Here is a 7,247-nt window from a genome sequence, read left to right on the forward strand (position 1 = left end):
CCCGATTTATCTCCATAGCTCTGTCATCTCCTGGCATTACAGTGTTGTTCACTGGTTTACTTGTTATGAGCTTATTAAGATGTAAATCTCATGAGAGCAGGGACTTGCTCTCTTGTGTTCATCACTCGATGCATCGCCAGCATAAGAAACAGTGCATGACCTTTTAGTAGGCATTCGGTAAATACATACATATAAATACATCAAAGAGGAAGGAGAAGAGGGAGGAAGAAATGCAGGCAGAAAAGAAGAAAGGAAGGAGAGAAGAAGGGGGGGAGGAAGGGCAAAGTAGGAGGGTTTAGGTACTGGTGGGTATGGCGGTGGACATTCCATGGAAGTTACTGTTCTGTTGCTTCAGTTTTCATAGTGATGCATTTGAGAGTGATGATGGAAAGAAGGGGTTATGGTTTTGAGAGGAGAGGAGAAAATGTGAAGTAGTTGCCTAAGAAAATGAGTGATTGGGTCAGTACGATTGCCTGGTAGCATTAAGGTTTGTATACTGAATTTAAAGTGAGACTTGTCATTACAGCTGCAAGTTTTGCTCCAGCAATACTCAGCAGCATGGCCCAGAGAGGAAGGATGTCACCCAACTGTAGTTTCATGGAAGAGCACAATGACGGGAGAGATGGGACAAGGGAGTCAAGAGTGACCGTGAGAGATTATTGTGAGTGCCCATCTGGGTGAGAAGGGTAATGGAGATGTCACAAGGGAAGGGACAGTTTAGACTAATGAACCGAAGGTCCCGGGGGGGCGGGGTGTCTAAGGATGGTTGGATGTGAGCTGGGGCAGGTGTTGGTTAGAGAGTTGGGCACAAGAATATTGAGATTCTGAAAGGTTTGCATTTATCGGTAGTCACAAGGCCTAGCATATAACCAAGAGAGTGAGCAATGTACTAAGGCAGAGACAGGTTCGTTGAAGAAGAGCCCAAGGAGGTGACGTGTCAGGGTGTTGGAAAGATTCCTCCCGTCTGTACTGAAATCAGCAGGAATTGTGAGGGTCGTAGAGACAGTGGAATGAGTAAGACAGTAAAAGGGGGGAGGAGGAGGCTGGAGACTCAGGAGATGATGGCCGCGTTAGGGGTAGTGAAGGACGTAATCTGAGGGCAGGAGATGCAATGCTGCAAGGGTGTAGGAGGAGGAGGAAGGGTGTGCACGCGGCAGTGAGGTACCAGCGGACCTTCACCCTCTCAGCCCAGCGGTGGGAGAGCTGAGGGAGAAAAATGGCCGTCCCTTGAGACAGGTGTCGGGGAAGCCGAGACTGAAGGAGAGGGCCAGCTTGCTTACACTGCACCGTGAAAGGACCACTCAGAGAATAGGCTGAGGCTACAGGAGATTTTACTTCTGCTGGAACTGGAATTCCAGAGGGCACCATGGAAGAATTTGAGGAGCTGGAGAAGGATATGGAAAGATAACAGAATAACAGCACATGGAACTCAAAGGGAATTGGAGTGTGAGAGAGGAGAGGCCACCTGGAAGTCTGGGGGCTCTTTGGTGACGGACATAAATAGGCATAAAGGGAACAATGAGTACTCCCAGTAGATACAATACTGACGCTCTTAGATTATGAGTACTGCTGGGTAGGAAAAGATGGATTCCTAGGACCTCCTGACAATGAGGATAGAAGGCTAGAGGTAAAATGATCATAAGAAATGCACCTTTTTGGAGTTGAGTTCCCCTCGTGGCTCGGTGGTAACAAACCCGGCTAGTATCCATGAGGATGCCGGCTCCCTTAGTGGCTTAAGGATCTGGCACTGCCGTGAGCTCTGGTGTAGGTCGCAGACACAGCTTGGACCTGGCGTTGCTGTGGCTGTGGTGAAGGTTGGCAGCTATAGCTCTAATTTGACCCCTAGCCTGGGCACTTCCATATGTCACAGGTGTGGCCTTAAAAAGCAAACAAACAAAAAAAAAAAAAGAAAAAGAAAAGAAAGAAAGAAGGAAGGAAGGAAGAAAGGAAGGAAAGAAAGAAAGAAAAAAGAAAGAGAAAGAAAGAAATTCATCTTTTCTGTCGTAGCCTCTGTTGGGGAAGGGGCAGTTTTATCTTAAGCACGTATGATCATTTCAACCCCTATGGATGGACTTAGGGATTTTGGGCATAGCCAGTTACCACACCAAACGGTGCCTGTTCTCTTGTCTCCCCTTCCTATACTTTATGATCTCACCAAAGAAATGGCTCAAAGAGAATTTCGAGGAAATTAGAATAGAAGGTGATGCCATGGCAGATCAGAAAGGATAAAAGCTTAGACCGAAGGAAACCGGCTCGTGTATCCCTCAGTCTCCTGTGCACATACTCTCTAGAGGGATAAACTCTGACTTCTCCTGCTTTGTGAAGTCCCTGGGATCTCTTGCATTTTTCCCCAGACACATAAATTCCACTCTTACTTTTCTGAAAATAACCATAAGAATACAATTCCAAAATGTTTCTAGTCCCTTAAAATGTATATAGATATTGTTAATTGCAGCTGAAGCAATAATAACTTCCGTTTAAAATTTTCAATGTAAATGAAATTATTTTCTACTTTTATACATAGTCACAACAAACATTGAAGGTACAAAAAGCTGATATGAGATCAACCAAAAATCTCCAAAAAGAATATTCGCCTACTATGAATCAAAAATCTTCTAAATTAATGAATTACAGTCAACCCTCCATAGCAACAGGTTCTGCACCCACAGATACAGAAGTCCAACTGTAACATGTCATTTTATAGAAGGGACTTCAGCAACTGCAGATACCAAGGAACAACTGATTTTACCTAGTTTTAAACAAGGCCAATAAGTTACTAAAAAATATTTCCTATAATACTCAGTCTGAGCCAAACTAAATTCGCTGACATTCAGCTGATTAACTTTTTAAAGATAAATTACTAATACAGGCACTGACGAAATAGGTGAAAATGCAACTTGTGCTGTAAAACATGATTTTGGGTGAGCTTACCTTTCTCCAACCTCAACTATTATCTATGTTCTGATGCCGATTCACTCATATTTGCAAATAACAATCATAAGGGGACATTAAGCAGAAGTATTTATCTCTTCTCAACGTATACATTCATCTACCAAGTAGAAAATAACTTGGGAAACTGTATCAGTCGAATTATTCATAGATGCCAAACAGCACCCCCAAAATGGATATTGAAGAGAGCTTGAAACAGCTAATTTACAAAAGTGTGGCCAGGGGAGTTCCCGTCATGGCTCAGCAGTAACAAACTTGTCTAGCATCCCTGAGGCCACCATTCAATCCCTGGCCTCGCTCAGCGGGTTAAGGACCCAGCGCTGCTGTGAGCTGTGGTGTAGGTCACGGGTGCGGCTCGGATCTGGCATTGCCGTGGCTGTGGCGTAGGCCCACAACTGTAGCTCTGATGTGCCCCCTAAACTGGGAACTTCCATATGCCATGAGTGCAGTCCTAAACAGACCCCCCCCCAAAAAAAAAGTGGTCAGGGAAGGGGGAAGCCAGTTCAGAATAATAAGGCTCCCTGAGTCCAGCAGCAGTGGAAGGCAACCACCATCCCTCATCTGAAGGGGCAAGAAGAAGGAGCAGCTCCAAGAACCCACTTGTTACACCTTGTTAATGCTTATTAAGCCTCACAAGAACTGCGATCCTCTGTAAAGAAGCTCAGCCTCTGCCCACACGTGGCACAGCAGGGAGGTTTCCATAGGAATAAATGCATCACCTTTGCCTTCTTCCCGTATCCCAATACCCTGCTGATGCTTCCCCCTGTCCAGACCCGACGTCCGAAAGCCAGAGAGCAAAAACGCTTGTTGGGCCCCCCATAAAAACCATTCCCCTGGGGCAGGCAGCTGGACGAGGAAGGGGAGACAAATGGAAGATACCCAACTTGGGGCCAGCACGTGCTCTGTTTCAACAAAGGGACAGGAGCCGGAACACAGATGAGGAGTGTCGACGGTGAAGCAGCAAGGAATAAAAAGGCCATCTGAGTCTTAAGAAGAATGAGTTAAAAAACGATATCACCTTTCCCCTGCTTCAACCGATGGTGCGTCGTCATGAATGTTCCTGAGACCAAGAATAAAAGGAAAATCCTAAGAGTTTATAGACGTAGGCTTCTTGCGAGCAGTGCTGGGTGTCAGAACATAACAGTGCCATGTCTTCAAAGTTCTCAAGAGAAAAAAATTTCTTCAGTTTACTTTATGGCCACACCTGAGGCACCTGGAAGGTCCTGGCCAGGGATGGACTCCAAACTGCAGCTATGGCACTGCCAGATCTTTTAACCCACCGTGCCATTAAAAATATTTTAATCTAGTGTACTGAGCCTAGCCAAATAAAATGTGGGGACAAAATATGGACATTGTCAAACACGTGAGAACTCTGAAAATTTATATACACTAAATCATTTTTAAGGAAGTTGTCTGAGGATGTGCTTCAATGAAACAGGGAAGTAAACCATGACAAAAGAAGAAATTGTGGGAGTTCCCCTTGTAGCTCAGCAGAAGTGAATCCGACTAGTACTCCCGAGGATGCAGGTTCAATCCCTGGCCACTGTCAGTGGGTTAAGGATCCAGTGTTGCTGTGAGCTGTGGTGTAGGCTGGTAGCTGCTGCTCTAATTTGACCCCTAGCCTGGGAACTTCCATATGCCATAGGTGTGGCCCTAAAAAGCAAAAAAGAAGAAGAAGGAGAGGAAGGAGAAAGGAGAGGGGAGAGATCTATCAGAGGGGCCTTGGAATGAAAAAGAGATGGGAGAGAATTCACGTATGAGGGCTTGACAAAAACTCGAGACTCCACGAATTAAGTGAAGAACGGAGGAGTTCCCGTCGTGGCTCAGTGGTTAACAAACCCGACTAGTATCCATGAGGAGGCAGGTTTGATCCCTGGCTTTATTCAGTGGGTTAAGGATCCAGTGTTGCTGTGAGCTGTGGCATAGGTCGCAGGCGCGGCTTGAATCTGGTGTTGCTGTAGCTGTGGTGTAGGCAGGCAGCTACAGCTCCGATTGGACCCCCAGCCTGGGAACCTCCATATGCTGCGGGAGTGGCCCTAAAAAGACAAAAATATATATATTGAGAGAGAGAGATAAATCAACAAACAGAAAGAGAGAAGCTATTAAAAAAAAAAAAAAAAAAAAAAAGCAGGAGTTCCCATCGTGGCGCAGTGGTTAACGAATCCGACTAGGAACCATGAGGTTGCGGGTTCGGTCCCTGCCCTTGCTCAGTGGGTTAACGATCCGGCGTTGCCGTGAGCTGTGGTGTAGGTTGCAGACGCGGCTCGGATCCTGCGTTGCTGTGGCTCTGGCATAGGCCGGTGGGTACAGCTCCGATTCAACCCCTAGCCTGGGAACCTCCATATGCCGCGGGAGCAGCCCAAGAAAAAGCAACAACAACAACAACAACAACAAAAAGACAAAAGACAAAAAAGAAAAAAGAAAAAAAAAGCAGCTTAAATTTGCAGGAAACTAAAACATGACATGAGTTTGAAGAAATGGCAAAAAAAAAAAAAAAAAAATCTTTTTAACTTGATACTAGGTGTGTTCTCTGTTTGCTAACACTGGGTCCTGACTTTGTACACTTAGAGAAGGAAGTATCATCCGAGTGCCTCACTTGGCTCAGGGAGCAATATTTTTTTTAACAGCTGAAAGACCCAATGCTGTGTGTTGGCCTTCCCTGTTATGAATTTACCTATATATGATTCCCTCAGTTTTTAATTTTTCCACATTAAATTCTATCAAAGTTTTACAATGTTTAAGAAAAGACACGCAGAGCTGATAACATCCATGGAAAGTAAAGGGAGCCGAAAGGGGGAGCAAAGCAAAAAATAACAATGTTCCTGCATTACGAGATTAGTAGGAAAAAAACCCAAAACATATACTTTCTTCAGGCAGTAGAATCAGAAGTGGGGGTTAGGTATGCAGTTTGACATGGCAGAGTGACGAGCAGGGGAACTGAGAAAGGTGATATTTGTACCAAGCAGAAGAGGGAGCAGTGGGATGGGAGAAAGGAAACCGTCGGGAAAACTAAAATGAGAAACCGTGGGGGAAAAAAATAAACCGTAGTAAAAAGTTACTGCCTCTGAAAGGTAGCGTAGAAAAGATGACGGTGTTGGTTAAGGTCCAATCAGAAGAAACATCTCAGAAATCTGATGATGGAACGTTGCATACAAAGTGCTACTAAATCTAACAGGATTGAAGTAAGAGAAGATTTACTAGGAAGAACTGAAGAGGATGCTGAAGACTATTGAAACAGCCAATAAAAAAAAAAGAGCAGCCCCTGCACCTCCGGCTGAGCTAGGGAGCTCAAGGAAAGTCCCTGCCTCAGAGCTGAGATCCAGACCCGGCAGCAGAGGGCACAGCTGTTGCTCACTGGATGACAGAGAAGCTGCCATGCTACCACGCCAGCAGAAGTTTCTGGAAATCTGTCATCCGGCGCTGGCTGGAAATTCACCCTCTGGGGCGTGAGAGGAGGGCATTCATTGCAAAGCCCTTCACAGGGAGGTGCTACACCTCCGAACTTGCTACAGAGCTGCCAGAGGAGGTCCAGGGAAGCTGCTGGCCCCTGTGCGCTGGAGAGGCGGTGCACACTGCCAGAGCCCAGACCCGCAGGAGGTCACTGTGCTTCTGGTGCTGCGTCCTGAAAAAGCCCATCCATGCAGTAGTTGTTGACTGAAGGAACATCAGGAATCAGCAAGAGAAATTCCTTCCTCTTCCAGGGTCCTTCCAGTGTCCTCTGCTGTGAAAGCTTAACACTGCACTTGCTGCAGAGGGGACATGCTACCAGGGTCCAGAGCAGGCAATGGGGCATGGATTGGGAGCTGACAGGCACTAAGTCCGTAACTACCATGCTGTAATCATAGCAGTTTTTCTTTTTAAGCCATTGCTGATAATTGGATGCTTTTAAATACATGTACATTTTATTTTGACAAAAATTTCAAGTAGCATCTTCCTTTCTCAAACACTGTTTATCTGTAACGTGACTTTGAGACCTACCCTTCGACTATTTTCCTTAGATTTCATGTATAACCTCAATTTATGAATGACCCCCCCCCCTTCCATACTTCCCTCCAAAAATCCTGTTCTGATTCTCCTCCTGTCTTTCTTCTCTTACCTGGTAGCCCCAAGACAGAAAGACAGGGTTAAACTCCGTCTACACAGTCACAAGCATTGCCCCCCTACACACCCCTACATCTAGTTTGTCACTAAGGAAAATCATTTGGTGTCCTTACCTCTTTAAATTATTCCCTCCCTTGCTTTCCCACCTCCTGACTTGAGGTCCTCATTGTCCTAATAGCTTCTTAATGGTCTCTCTC

The sequence above is a fragment of the Sus scrofa genome, chromosome 8, assembly GCF_054392235.1.
Source record: "Sus scrofa isolate SSC_HxYL_T2T_F1_AM1 chromosome 8, Sscrofa_HxYL_maternal_Yorkshire_Landrace_v2.0, whole genome shotgun sequence".
In the NCBI taxonomy this organism is placed as follows: Eukaryota; Metazoa; Chordata; class Mammalia; order Artiodactyla; family Suidae; genus Sus; species Sus scrofa.